The sequence below is a fragment of the Rattus rattus genome, chromosome 2 (genome assembly GCF_011064425.1).
Source record: "Rattus rattus isolate New Zealand chromosome 2, Rrattus_CSIRO_v1, whole genome shotgun sequence".
In the NCBI taxonomy this organism is placed as follows: Eukaryota; Metazoa; Chordata; class Mammalia; order Rodentia; family Muridae; genus Rattus; species Rattus rattus.
This window is the reverse complement of record NC_046155.1, coordinates 133,360,982-133,376,674: the sequence shown is the minus strand read 5'-3', so window position 1 is coordinate 133,376,674 and position 15,693 is coordinate 133,360,982. Positions and strand designations below refer to the sequence as shown.

At 46.3% G+C, this 15,693-nt stretch overlaps 1 protein-coding gene across 1 annotated transcript in view; it reads left to right on the top strand.

The window, feature by feature from the left end:
- Positions 1-15,693, top strand: part of Adamts17 (ADAM metallopeptidase with thrombospondin type 1 motif 17) — a 315,106-nt gene that overhangs the window by 126,022 nt on the left and 173,391 nt on the right. The gene's annotated exons all lie outside the window — the stretch shown is intronic.

Genomic DNA, 15,693 nt, shown 5'->3' with positions numbered 1-15,693 from the left:
TACAGAGAACAGTGGGAAAATTTATATTGGATTGTATAGAACATAAATGAAAATCGAGTGCTGGGGAAATGGCCATAAAGTTTTTCTAATGACCTCCACAGGAAGGTTCCTGGGGCCTTAACTGTTATGGCCGGTTGTTGTAAGAATAAAGCCAGTATATACAAAGAATTGGAAAGCAATTGTTTCCCTGAAGCCATAGTGGTATCTCAGGCCTTTCTCTCTCTTTTGTTCTGTTTATCTGGTGCCATTTGTAGGAGGTTTGGCAGTTGGCTTCTCTGGACTTGGTGGATACCATGATGTGGGCATAAAGAGGAAGAACAGACAAAGAGGGTGTTGTGTGTAGAGCATGAGGAGCATGGTATTTATCGATTTGCTGTAACGGAGCTCAGCTCTGATGTACTCCCTTGCTTCATGCTCATGTCGCTCCGTGACTGTTAGTGACAACACTTGGCCCACGCTGGTTTTTTTTTCCTTTTCCTTTTTTTCTTTTATCTTTCATTGCATTTATAACACTGCTTTCCAGTGGTTAAAACTCGGTACCCAAGTGACTCCCTAGGGGCAGGGGCGAGCATAGATCGCCATGGTCTTGGCAGGCACTCTCTGACAGGGCTATCTCAGTGCCTAGGAGTGAGTCAGCCCTGTAAGAAGGCAGGACTTGCAGGGACAGCAAGGATCTTCTGGCTTGTTTTAAATCTATGAAGAGTCAAGTCAAATAAGATTATCTGAAGGAGCCGGAACCGGGCATGGCTCAGTGAGAGAAGAGTGCTTGCCACTCAAGGAAGATCCCAGGTAAAGCCAGAGCAGAATCCCAGAAGCTCACAGGCCAACTAGCCTAGTGTACACAGCAGTGAACAAGAGACCATAACCAACACCTGGGCTATCTGAGTGCACACACGCACAGACAGGGAGAGGGTAGTGGCGGGAAAGGACCCTCCAGTTATAGTCTGTATATATTTTCTTGGAGAATTCTTTGTAGCCTGCTGCTGAACTCTAGTTACCTACAAAAACAAACACTATGGAGAATCAAAGCCAATAAACTACGAGGCAGTGGTTAAAAGCATGTATCGTTCTTTGCAGAGGACCTAGGGTCAATTCCTAGCACTCACCTCTACTTGCTCATAACCACCTATCACTACAGTTACAGGAGATCTGATTTCCGCTGGCCTCCGCGGATGCCTATAGGAATGTGATGCACAGAAACTCACACAGGCACATGTACATATACATAAGTAAAAGCTGACAAAGAAAAAGATGATTTGAGCTACTGGTATATAAATTACAGTGTCCTAGGGCAGCATCCAGCACCATGGTCTGTACAAAGGTGCTGTTTGCACACACATCAGAACACACATGCACTGCATGAAGGCATTGCCTCTTAAGCATGAAAACACAGAGGCCTTTTCTTCCTGATAACCTGTTGGGTCAAACACTGGCTGCTTAGCCCAGGAGGTCTGCAGAGAGGAATGGCTAAACACAGGCACACTTCAGAACCCGTTAGCTATAGACTGTATACAGTTTCTTGACGAATTCTTTATAGCTTGCTACTAAACTCTAATTACCTACAAAAACAAACACTATTGTGAATGAAAGCCAATAAACCCTGCCAGCATTTGGCCTCCTCCTAGCCTAGTGATTACAGCTTTCCCAAGGAAGTCTGTTGTCTGAGTGAGTGGCGTCATTGTTGGCAATACCACCCTCCTCACCTCAACCCCCACCTGCCAAGCCACATAAACCGTCTCTGGAGTCTACTCTGGTCACCCTAGTTCAGAATGATGAAAGCTGGGGGTGGGCCATGTGGACTCCTTAGAAAAGAGAAGACCTATACTCCCGGCAAAGTCACAGACCAAACTGCTTCAGAGATGTAAAACTCCAGCACGGACTGTGTTCTGGGATGGAGCAGGCAGTCCAACTCTGTGTCCTCTCACTCATGTGAGAGGGTCCCTAGGACACGGATTCCCTAGGCCCTGCTGACATGGTACCCATGAGGGGCGGCTTCCAGTGAATGGTTTGAGTCTTTACACCTGGGTCTCAGGCTCTTCCGTTCCTTACTAGCAAACCTCCTGTCAGAACCCCTGTGAGCAGCCACCCTCCAGTCACAGTGCACGTGGAAAATCCACCTCCTCTGTGAGCCACACACTCTCATCTGTTGAACAGTGAACCAGCTGACTTGGCGATTTGACTTCTGTTTGATTTTAAGAACACTAAAAGCTCAGTGGGGGCAGATTTGAGGGTTCTTTTCAGCATCCAGGAAGTGCACTCCCCTCTCATTCTTTCTCAGGGGTCTCTTTGTATATATGCGTAGTTTTATCTTTTTCAAAAAGATATTTTATTTTATGTTTACGAGTGTTTTGCACCCCCCCCGTGTGTGTGTGTGTGTGTGTGTGTGTGTGTGTGTGTGTGTGTGTGTATGCACCTGTATGCTTGACTGGTATCTAAGGAGGTCAGAAGAGGGTGTCAAATCCCCTGGAACTGGAATTGTTGTGGACAGTTGTGAACTGCCAGGTGGACTCTAGGTCTCGAACCTGGATCCTCTAGTGGAGTAGCAGGTAGTGTTAACCACTGAGCCACCCCTCCAGCCAAGCAGAGATTTGTCTTTGCTGTTGTTATTGTTTTAATTTTTATTGGTTATTTTCTTTATTTACATTTCCAATGTTATCCCCTTTCCTGGTTTCCCTTCTGGAAACCCTCTATCCCCACTCCCCCTGCTTTTATGAGAGTGCTTCTTCCCCACCCACTCCCTCCTGCCTCCCAGCCCTGGCATTCCCTATACTGGGGCATCAAGCCTTCACAGGACCAAGGGCCTCTCCTCCCATTGATGCCCACCCCCGACAAGGCCATCCTGTGCTACATATGCAGCTGGAGCCATGGGTAGGTTGCTCCATGTGTACTCTGGTTGGTGGTTTAGTCCCTGGGAGCTCTGGGAAGTCTGGTTGGTTGATACTGTTGTTGTTCTTATGGGATTGCAAACCCCTTCAGTTCCTTCAGTCCTTTCTCTACCTCCTCTATTGGGGACCTCATTCTCAGTCCAAATATACTCTAAGATCAACAATAGACAAATGGGACCTCATAAAATTACAAAGCTTCTATAAGGCAATGGACACTGTCATTAGGACAAAATGGCAACCAACAGACTGGGAAAAGATCTTTACCAATCCTACATCCAATAGAGGGCTAATATACAAAGAACTCAAGAAGTTAGACTCCAGAGAATCAAATAACCCTATTAAAAATGGGGTACAGAACTAAACAAAGAATTCACAGCTAAGGAATATCGAATGGCCGAGAAACACCTAAAGAAATGTCCAACATCCTTAGTCATCAGGGAAATGCAAATCAAAACAAACCTGAGATTCCACCTCACCCCAGTCAGAATGGCTAAGATCAAAAACTCAGGTGACAGCAGATGCTGGCGAGGATGTGGAGAAAGAGGAACGCTCCTCCATTGTTGGTGGGATTGCAAACTGGTACAACCATTCTGGAAATCAGTCTGTAGTTTCCTCAGAAAATTGGACATTGAGGACCCAGCTATATCACTCCTGGGCATATACCCAAAAGATTCTCCAACATACAACAAAGACACGTGCTCCACTATGTTCATAGCAGATTTATCTTAACTAATCAAAAGTTGATTTATATGGTACCATAAAAGGCTCAAACTTAGTTTGCAATCACATGTGTCCTCAGCTGTAAATTAGACAATTCTGGCATCAGCAATGTCAGTAATTCACAAAGGACACAAATCATTAACATAATAATGATGTTTAGGCCAAGTCAGAACTCATTTACTGCCCATGTACTTTAGGCTGAGTGCTGTGTTACATGCTTCATATCTGTAAAGTGAGGGAGTCTAGGGAGGTAGATATTGTTTAGAACCAGAGGTTGGGAAAATAGCACTAAGTTTTTTGTTGTCTGAGGATTCCATACATGCACATAATGTGTTGAAATCTACCCCTCCAAATCTTCTCTGTGTGCCCCACCATTATCACCTCCAATTCTCTCTCTCTCTCTCTCTCTCTCTCTCTCATCTCTCATCTCTCATCTCTCATCTCTCATCTCTCTTAAACCCGTTGCATCTGCTTCATGCTGCCAGTATTTGTATGAACACAGGCAATTCGGTGGGAGGTGCCTTTCAATGGGTAAGGCAGAGTGGTCTTAGGCATTGTCTAAAGATAGAGCCCTTTAGATGGGCTGGTGGGAAGATGAAAAGCCCATTTTGGGAATGTCCACTCAGGAATACAATATATGTGTAGGAATTGTGATTGCCTTCCACAGAAAATAATCTTGGTTGAATGTGGGCGCTTCGTTAGATAAGCCTCAACTGAATTGGATTGCATCAGTGATCAGTGTCTACCTGGTGTCCAGTCCGTCCCCTGCATGCCGTGCAGCCCAGGGGAACTGCAGAAAGTCCTCTCAGTAACATGAATGCCACTGGTGAAGCTGGCCTCTTGCTGCTGGCCCCCAGGATGAACGTCTCCTTGTCCTTGTTGGGTTGTTTGTTTGATTCCTTGTTTTGTTTGTGGATTTGTTTGTTTGGTTGTTTTTATTTTGCTTTTGTATCTCTCTGCCTTTTCGGAGAGCAAGTTTCTCCCTATTCCAAAAATTATACATCCTCTGGTCTTTGATTTCCCCCACCCAATAAAGGCTGCCCTTATTCAAGCTTGGGCCCTGGCCTAGAAGACATCTGAGCAGTGCTCTACATCAGTGTGCCTGGGGTGTGTACATACATCAGTGGCCCTGCTTTACCACAGGTCAGCTGTGCTGAGGAGAAGTCTTAGCAAGGATCTCTGGGATACTCTCTCATCCCAGGAGAAATCCATAGGAAACACAGCATCACACAGGAGCCACTGATGCTCCTTCTAGTACATTCTTGCTTTTGTATCTTGCTCCCACATCTGTATCCTCCTGAGATTCCTTCCAAATTGAGCCACCATGGTGCTGAAAGCTGTTTTGCCCTCCTGGACCCTGTCTCCTTGGTCACTCTGAGTTTGCATGCTTTTTTTCTGAGAGCCATGCTGTAGGCTTCAACTGTCACCTCCTAGGACCACCTTAGTTAAACGTACAGTGCAGAGCCTAAAATAACCTGTGATGGAAAGAGTGGGGCTGACTGGCAGAGGCGTGACAGTGGAAATGTGGCGTGGTGTCTCATGCACTGATGCAGAGCTCTGTTTGGTCATCTAGTTGTCACGGAAGCACACATAGGCACTCAAGTATTACATGTGGATACAGTCAAAAGATGTGTACACCCCTGAAGGCACAGATCCATGCGACACCCTGAATCCATCTCCCTTCTTTTACAAACATTGGCCTGGGGTGACTGAAATGTAGGGAAGCATGAACAGACCCAGGGCCACCACAGGTACCTAGATGTAACAGGACCCATGGCTTTAGAAGTTCTTGTGGCAGCTCGGAACCAGAGCCTCTTCACTGTGGGTGTTTCCTGCCAGAATGTGACATTACAGAGGTGAGCTGAGGACAGCGGGTGTCAGGAGACTATGCAGCTGACCATGTCTGTGTACTCAAGGACTTCTTGACTGCTGTGCTACTCAAAACATGAGGGATCCTATCCCTGGGATGCACAGCGAGGGGAAGTCGGTGGAAGCATGTCTGGAGCGGAGGGGAGAAGAGGGGGGAGAGGCGGGTGGGGAAATGTTCTCATAACTGAAGTCGACACAGTTCAAATGAGAAGGAATTGTCTTGGCCCCAGAACAGGAAGGAAAGCAAACCGTAATCCAGATGTGGGAGGTGTGGAAGCTCGTCTGTAATTTGTATTAAGGAAGAACTGGCTGGTACAATGTGAGGAATGCTGAGGGGATACAGGGCAGTTCTGGGCTGGCAGGTGTCCTACTAGCATCCTGTGCAGTGTGTCTGGCTTGGGTTCTGGACCTAGGAGGTGCTGGGTGTAGCACGCTGTCAGATGGGCCGGCTTTTTAAGAGGGCATTACAGAGACTTTCTGGAAATGTCATAACAGTTTAGATATCTTGTATGTGTGGGAAGTGGGGGTGCTTTTTATTCTAGATAGAATTAGGACAGTTGGTACACTCAGAGCCTGGCTTTCTTGAGAGTCAAGAAGGGGAATCTTCTCCTAACAAGGGTAGGGTGTCTAAGTTCTGGTTGTGGCATAGGGTTTTCTGTCAGGTTTTTCACTGGTCCTGTGACCTCATCTCTATACCCTGGGTCAGCTTCCATAGTCCCTGGGAAGCTACTGCTCCGTCCTTCCTTACTAAAGGTTCATCACGGTGGTGGCTACCTGCAAGGACTTAGGTTTCCCTAGGAGGGAGTCTCAGAGAGATTTGGGAGTATGATTTCCTTCCTCTTCCCCTCTTCCTCCATCAAAGTCAAAAGTCAGGGCCTAGCCTTTATTGTTGGATGTAGCTTTATTATTCAAACTCAGAAGGATGCATGACATGCTGACCTCGTTTCTTGTTTTGTATTTTCATTGATGGTACTCGTCCATCTTTCAAAATTTGCTACTTAAAATCTCAGAGCTTGCCACATAAACCATCCTGCCCTGACTCCCATAGCATCCCCGCAGAGGTAGAGCGCTCTACCGTCTAGAGGGTTCTCAGCATAGCTGACCCTGAAACGTCACCCACGTATCTTCTTTCCCCTCCTCCGCTCCTTCAAGAGTCCCTGTATCCTTCTCATGATGGGGGCTTCGAGCCGGATTGCTGCTATGATCTGAGCATCAAGGACATTTGTATAAGTAGCCTTCCTGTCCCACCCTACCCCAACCCCTCCCCAGCTCCATTCCTCCTCATCCAGCACTCAGGACTACAGGGACACTACAACCCTTTCTGCATGCAGCTGCAACTTAAAGGCCTATATGAGGAGAAGACACTTCAAACCCCTGGGAAACCCAGAGCCCCATCCTTGAAAGGACCTTAACCATGGCGTTCCTCGGTGTGCTCATCCAGGCTTGACATCTGGCTGCAGACAGAGGAACAAACCCCTAGAAAGCTACTCTGGGAGCTCCGGTCAAGCCTGCCAGCGCAGTCCTATGAGCATGCTGAGCCCTGTGGACCAGCAGCTATTACATAGATGTCATCCGCTACGGTAGAAAACGCGGCTGCGCAGAGGCGCCTCTGCCCCAGGGCGTCAGTTCTGTGATAAGGCCGTGAGCGCCTCTGTATTGGTACCCAGTCTTTACCCCCAGAGTGACGTGTGTTTAATTATTCGCTGGATCGCCATGCCCAAAACGAAGTCATCCAAGATGGCGGTGTGCACGGATGGGAGGACAGTTGAGTTTGGCTGAAGCGCCCCAACTGAAGTCCCCTCAGAGCTCCCTTCCACTGAAGACCCTGCCAGGAGTTAGATGAGATCCAGGTTTCTCGTTAGATTGCCGAGGCTCCTGGCAGCCTCAGCTAAGTGGCTTTTCTCATGCTTCTTGGAACCAGAAGGGACTTCTGAAGTCATCTTAGCCTCATCTTCTGGGTGGCAAGGCTGTTTCCTTCCCACAGCTACAAGTGGTTAAGTGGAGACTTGGGCCTGAGCCTGGGGCTGCAGCACAATGTGCTTTCCACACAGGGACAGGAAGGGGGCTACAGCCCTGTAAAATCTCTACCCTTGCCATTAGATATCCACTTGTCTTTATATAAAACAGCACTTCTCAACCTTTGGGTCGCAAACCCCTTGGAGTCACATATATCAGATATTCTGAATGTCCAATATTTACACTGTGATTCATAACAGTAGCAAAGTTACAGTTATGAAGTAGCAATGAAATAATTTTATGGTTGGGGGGTCACCACAACATGAGGAACTGTATTAAAGACTCACAGATTCAGGAAGGGTGAGAAACACTAACTTAGAAGGTCACCCTCCCACATGGCTAGCCTTTTAGAATCTGTGGAATAGGTGTAACCTATCTGTCAAAGGCGTTGGGCCCTTTCTCCCAACTGAAGTCCTCATGTATCAAATGCTTACCGCTAGTGGAAAATTTTAAACCAAATACCCACAGCTGCCTGCAGGTGGTGAGGCCTCAGGAATCTTGCCAGCATCCTGGGCACCAAGAAATGACCCTTTTAGCCTTTTCTGTCTGGTGCACATAGGGCATATTTGCACCTTGTGTGTAGCTGGTGATGTGATCATGTGACAGAAAGTCCCAGGTGAAGGGCCCTGGGTTCTGGAGAGAGCTGTGCATTCACACACTTGGTTGCTGACACCCCAGCAGGACAGAGAAGTTGCCAGGAACCAGCATGTGAATCTAAAAGTGGTCTTTTGGGAAAAATAGCACTAAGTGGGTGTATATACAGGAGGGAGGCTATCATTTTCTTCATGTCATTGGAATCATTAAGCCTCAAGATTCCATCTCATTCCACATAGCCACACTCCTGAGGTGCTAAGAGAGGGCTTATGTGAAGCAGATTGTGTCCTTCTTTGACCCGTAAGGACAAGAGGGGATGCCAAGGACGTGGGTTGATAGTTTTGAACCAAGTTGGGAAATACCAAGATCCCTAATGAGGCCAGGGCTGGGAGGCAAGACAGAAGCAGAGCCCTGTGGTCCTGGGACGTGTGACCCTGGGTGCTCGAACCTTCTTCTGTGCCTTGGTGTGACTTTCCCAGCTGACAACCATATGAATTGTCAAGGGGAACAAGGAAGAGAAATCATGGTGGTCTTCAGAAGTTACATCACTCTTGGACATCACTCTTGGTCCCGGTGTTTCCACATCCAGGATGTGACAATCCCATAGGACCCGTGCTGGAGGCAACTTCAGATACTCTGGGGACCAAAGGATAAAACATCCACTTGATGACCATAAGGGCTTTCACCAACATTACTCCTTCAGACAAAAGCAATGATCAATAGTCTTATAACTGACCCGTAGCAGGCCTACAGTTATTGGTATTTGGGGGTTCTACAAGAAAGGAAACACTCGCTTTGAGACACTTGCTCTCTAATCATCCAAGGGCATCAAAAATGTCTCTTCACCTGAAGGGTCCTATGCTAGAAAGAGGCCTCTGAGTTCCAGGGGCAGGGGTCCAGCTCACTCAGCAGAACAAGCTCCCCTAAATGCCCATCCTCTCCTGATCCCCACTGGATGAGCCCCTCTCTTTCTCAATTGTCATCATGACCTCATCTGTCTTATGTCCAGCTCAGAATCTGGCAAAGGAGCTCGAGGAAGGCCCTGACTTTGGCACTGTTCAGACACTGTGAATGTCCTCTGTGGCTTTGCTCTCTGATGTGGTTTGAGGATCGGTGCCATCCTGGCACCTGGGAGAGAGCTAGGAACTTAGGCCCACAGGGTGGCCCATGTGCATGTGGAAATGACAGTTAAAGCACACGAAAGGGATAGCCTGTTCTACCTAGGGTCATCTCAGGGCACACTCAGTTCTAGCTGCATGTTGGAACCCCAGGAATTTATATGGCTGTGATATATCACTTAATAAGGAGTGATATATATCGCTTAATGACAGTGATGCATTCCGGAAGAGGCATCATTTGGCATCATGGTGTGACCCTCATGGAGCTTGCTGACATTTATCTCATGTCTAGATGTCCAGACAACACCGGCAGTCGCCCTGCATGGTTTCTTCATGTAGTGCTGCCACATGGTATGGTATGCAGTTTTACTGTTTCCTTGTAAGATAACAGATACAGTGTGGCACAGATAGAAATGAGTAACATAGTTGTCGACTTTGTGTGTGGGTCCTGTGCTCTCATTTGACAGGTAACGTAGGCTCCCTCACTGTGAAGGTAGAATGACTACAGTATCTTCAGAAGCCCCCATTATAATCATCTGTGGCTACTGTAGTCTCTGTGGAGTGTCCCTGATCGAATACCTTTATATAGCCCATGACTATAACCTGATGAAGTTGAAAGGAGGGGAAGCTGAAGGAGGGGAAAGGCCCCCTCCTTCTTTTCTAGTAGTAGAGGGTGGGGGCTTTTGCATTGCTTTGGTTTGGTTTTTTATATTTTGAGATAGGGTTTTTCTGTGTGGCCCTGGCTCTTCTGAACTCTCACTGTAAACGAGGCTGGCCTTGAATTCAGAGAGTGTCATGATTAAAAGTCACAGGCTACCACTGCCCAGATGTTTGTTTTATTTTTATGTGTGTGTGTGTGTGTGTGTATGTATTATGCATGTATGTATGAGTGCATGCATGCATGTCCATGTGAATGTTTGCCATGTGTGTGAAGGTGGCCAGGGAGACCACATCCTCTGGAACTGGAGCTGCAGGTAGTTATGAGTCACTGGTTGGCACTGGGAACAAATTCTGTCCCTCTGGAAGCACTCAGTTGGGCCATGTCCCCAGCCCCAGAATTCCTTTCTTGCCCTCTTTTGGAATCTTTCTTGCTTCCAGAGATCTCAAAGACTTGCAAAGTTTGGCGCTAGGTTTCCATGATTTCCCACGAAGCTTGGAGACCATATCTTAATAGATATGGTGGACCGTCATTGCTTACTGCCTGTACCTCTTGAAGTCCCCATGTGCTTTAAACATTTAGCCCGATATATCATGAAATCCAGTGTATTTTTCTGGCTGAACTCTGATTTTGAAGTCTTGAATTTTGGTTGACTGGTTTAGAAACAAGCTTGCCCGTCAGACTTTCTTTGCGTTGCCTGTGAAATGGGGGCTTCCCATATAGGAAATGGAAGAAAGCAAAATTGTCTGCAACAGGGACTGAAATGTGAGGACAAGTCCTCAGAGTCCCCAGAGCAGTGACACTGGACTGCAGTGTCTTGGCCAGGGCTGGAAATGCCAGAGCCACTCTCTTGTTCTGCTTCGGTCACGCACTCAGTTAATTTTAGTTTGGAGGCAGAAGCTGAAGCCTGAGTCATGGAATTCTCCTCGGACAGTGACATCTTCCTATCCCCAAAGTCAGTCCATAGACCCTCCTGTCAGTTAATGTCTACAGAGAGCAAGTCAGCCTTTTTAATTGTCCTAGGGCATCATTTTATCTCCTCAGGTATTCCACCTATTCTATAAAACACTAGTGTAACCTCCAAATGCTGTATAGAAATGTCTAGAATCTGAGGGTTGACAGTCAGCCCCGAAGTTCAAGACCTCTGGCTACAACGTGAATTGAATCTTCCTCCCTGAGAGGCTGGGCTGCCTTTTGGAGGCTGAGCCTGTAACTGCTGGGATGTTCCTTTTCAGTGGGCCTTGTGCCTACAGAAAGTCACACAAAGGTGTTAAGAAATCTATTTCCTTATGAAATGGAGCTCAGGAAAGAAAGCCCAAAGGGTGGGTTACCAAAGTAGAAAGAGTGCTCAGAAGTCCTGGCCTGGACCAAGCCCAAAGCAGTCATATTTTTAAACTTGTAAACTTTAAAAGGGTTATAAATGCAAAGGGTATATCGTTCTTTGAAGAGCTAGCTAGCCGTAATACAATGACTTAATACATTGTGCTTCACCTGCCTTTATTTCCAGGCATGGCCCCCATGGCCTTGATTGCCCAGTGAGTCTTACTGGTTTCCATGCAGCCTGAGGTTGCAAGATATATCTGGTCCATTTAAAAGTGAGGTAATAGATAAAAGGGCCAACCAATGGCTTCTGATGACTCAGGATCTTGGCCAATATTAAACGACCACCAGGAAAAGTGCCACAGTGCAGTAATGTCTGACAGTGGTTTATTTTCATCCCGATGCTTTCAAGACAGTAGCGTTCATTTTATAGAGAGGAAAATGGAGTCTAAGGACCTCTTGTAAGAAACCCAGTCAGGGTTCAAGACCTTTGTGAGTATTGAAGACCAGATGTTGACCATAGGCTTTACAGCTCAACAGGAGACATTTAAAAGAAGCCTTAGACTAACTAGATGTACAGGATGGCAGAAGCTTGACTTGTGGTGTGCTTGATGCCAGCACACATATCTCTTTACCCTTTCTTGCTGTTCTCCACAGATATATACTGCTAATGGATCCCTTTCCATAGAGCCCCAATTCATCTCTTTAACCCTACAGGCCGCCACTGCCAATGTATTTGGGTCAAAACTGATTTGCCATATTGTATCAGAGGGGCTATGTGAAGACAGTGCAGTCTTGGGTTGTGTTGACATAGCCTTCTCTCCAGAAATGGAAAAGAAAGGGTTGTTCTGCTCAACTTTCCAAAGTTAAACATGGAGAAGCCTGCACTCAGCACGGTCTGGTTTAAGGGCTTTGGTTGGACATGCGCCATGAAGGGAAATGAGAGAAGAAAGAACTAGAACTTAGTTTTGGAGAGGTGCAGGGACACCAGCACTTGGCACACTAGAGGCTGCTAGGACCTTCTCCCACTCACTTTAAAAGACAGAATCTCTCCTTGAACCTGGAGCTCAGTGGTTCACTGTGAGTGGGTAGCAAGCTCCTGTCTCCACATCCTGAGCAAGAAGATTGCAGGTGCTTGGGCTCCATGACACCTGGCTTTTGGTGTGCAAGCTAAAGATTCAGGCTCAGGTCCTCTTGCTTACATGGCAACCACTGTATCACCCAAGCCAGCTTCCTAGCCCCTCAGCTTCCTTTTATAGTCAAACAAAAGCTATAACATCATCTGAGCACGCATGCATGCACGCACGCACGCACGCACGTGCACGCACACACACACACACACACACACATCAGACATAACATACACATGTGAACATGCATGAGAATAAGGCACTATTTGTAAAATGAGGAGGCTGGAACTGGGATTGTCGCTTACTGGGCAAGCACTTAGCTAACACATACTGAGGCCTAGGCTCATCCCCAGCAGGACCAAAGGTTGGGAAGAGGATAGTAGAGAGAGTAAGATAGACTAAAGAGAAGTTGCACTACTCACTCAGAGTGGTAAAGTGAAAACCTTACTCACAGGATGGCAATAACCAAAGAAAGGAAACAGAAAACCACAGGCCTAAGTTACTCCGGTGTAAGTGGAAAGGCATGCATAGGAAGTTGAAGGCACTGGATACTCTGTATGCTGTCTAAAGCAGGGATGCTCAAGCTTGTGGCGCCATTTTATCCGAGAACGTTTTACATAACTTCTGGTATACAGGCAGATAAAATATACAACTCAAGCATTTAGGATAAATAAATCATAAATTTTCCTTAAAATAATTTTTGATAGACATGTGTAATTTTACCATTTGTTAAAGATAAAGAGGCATTTACGTAGTAATGAAACGAATGTGCTTGTTTACTTTTACGAGAATAACCAGGTTTTGTTTGGATATTTGATATCGCGAAGCATAAAACTTTTTCGGAGTTGACTGATGTTTTGATTTTGCAGTCATCGATGCTGGGAACGCTGCTTTGTATAAGCCCCTGTATAAAACAACAGACATATGTGTGGGGGCCATTGTTGGAAATTCTGTCTTAACCTGTCAGGTAACCTTATTTTTTAAATTGAAACATTTTCTTCTGGAGGGAGGAGGCAGCCTTGAGACTCAAAGAAGATAAAACTGAGAAGGCCCAGCAGCTCGGGAACCTTGTAAGATGCAGAGAGGAGCAAAAGTGAGAAGACTTGGGAGGCCTTTCCCAAGTGTGTGTGCGGCGTGTGTGCAGTAGTGAGTGGTTCTGGGGAAGAGACTGCCCCATGGAGTTGTGCAGGGCACTCCAGGGAAACAGCAAGGTCATCGCCCACTCCAGGTAGCCTCTCCAAGTCGCTGCTGACTTTGTGTTCCATGGATCTTTAAACACCCCTCACCCACGCTCCTGCAAGTAACAGCCTCCTAACACCTCCTCCCCCCCCAAAAGAATTAGTTGACTTAGCTAGACTTGGGAAGAATCAGTTCTGTGGTCCACCATTGGTGGCCCAGCGAGGGTAAAGAGATGTTTGTTCGTTTGTCTCCAGGCAAAGTCACAGGATACAATCCTGAACCAAAATCCATTTAATTTTTTTTATTTGAAATTCAAGTGAGTAACTCAGACGTTCTACCATGGTAAGATGCTAAAACGCTAAGAAAGGTTGGTGAGAAACTGTTACAGATCTTAGTTTTCTGTGCTTAAAGCACTGTGTTCCTAGAAGAGCAGAAACCGTTATAGATGGAAAGGCCCTGCAGATGATCGTATACCACATGTGGAGTCTGCACTGAGGCGTCTCGAGTCATCTTTAGCACTGCAGGAAGGGAAGGGATATGCTGGGCACCGAGCAATGAAGTCATGTGACACAGCAGGGTACCTCCTGCGGGCAACACCTCCAACTTGCTATGTGATTGATTTTTGAATTAAATTTTGATTGCTTTGTGTTCATAAAACTCTTGCTGTTGCCATGTTTCCTGCCCCCCATTCTGCTCTGCGGCACCACATGGGATCACAGCCTATGGTTTAAGAACTTCCAAGGTCTAAAGGAAACTGAACAGAAGTCCATTGCAAAATGTTTGCTTTCTCCAAGGTGCTGTGGAACTTCTCAGCTAGATAAGTTGAGGTAAGAACTTTGACTACCAATGAGTGAATGTCTTTCTTTTCCAATTAAGCACCCAGTGCTCTAAACTTCCCTCTTGAGCATACAACAAGCCAGAAGTCTTAGGAGTTGGGACCATGCAAAACATATTCTATGATATAATGGGATTAAACCACGTATCATTAACAAAACAAGAGAAAAGTCTCCAGATACTTAGAAATTATTTAGAAATATGTTATTTAACGAAAAAATTGATTGGAGTCGAAAGCAGAATCGGGGCCTGAGAAGATAATTCAGATGGCAGGTTGGCTTTTTTTCTTTGCAAGCATAAGCACTCGGGTTGGACCCCTATAGCAAACATTGTTTTAAAAGGCCAGGCATAGTGACCAGCTCTGTGCTCAGCAGGTGGAGACGAACACCTCTGGGGCCTTCTCCCCTGTCCAGTAAGTGTAGACCACTCAGGCAGCTAGCTCCAGACCAGTGTTTGTCAAAAACCAGCAAGCAAACAAAATAAGAGTAAAAATAAATAAATTTTTAAAGGATACATAATACTGGAGGAATTCTATACAAGATTAGCTTGATCTCTGGCCTCCACATGCATGTGCGACCTGTATAACCAACTGTGAACACATGTGTATGTGCACAAACTTAAAGCCAAAATGAAAGCACAATTCATGAGAGGTGTAGCGTGTAGCCAGCACAGGCTAAAGGGAAGTTTAGAGCACTAGGTGCTTAATTGGAAAAGGAAGACATTCACTCATTGGTAGTCAAAGTTCTTACCTCAAGAAACTGAAGGATGGAAACATACAATGTCGGTAACAGTACGGAGTAGAGATCAGCAGTGTTGAAAACAGGAAAAGGATAGAGGGAGCTAATAAAAAGAACGTTCTCCAAAATAAGTCAACGAAATTGCTAAGGCTGCAGGAAGATTGACAAAGCTAAAGAGAGGAGACATATTCCCAGCATCAGGCATGGCCTGGGGCATCACAAAGCTTATATAACAAAGCACAGATTCTACCTCTGCTTGGTTTGACTGGCTTAACCTTACGCAGGTCTTGTGCAAGTCACAGAGCAGCTGTGAGTTCATGAGCAGGGTAACCATGTCATGCCCAGAAGATGTCACTTCACAGCATGCGCCAGAGTCCCCTGCCTCTTGGATGCTGTTTTCGTCCTCTGCTATGACTGCTCCCAAGTGTTGGCGTGTTAGGGGTTAATTCAGAAGCCCCACTGAGAGCTGAATACTCAGTCTCCTGATCTGCACACTGGGATCAGATAGGCATCTGTACATTGACTGCAGCCCACTGCAAAAGCTAAAGACATGGCATTGTACGTGTGACACAACAGGAGAAGTGGGGTTAGGAAGAGGATAAAGTATGTGGGTTTGGTCATATTTCAGTATAT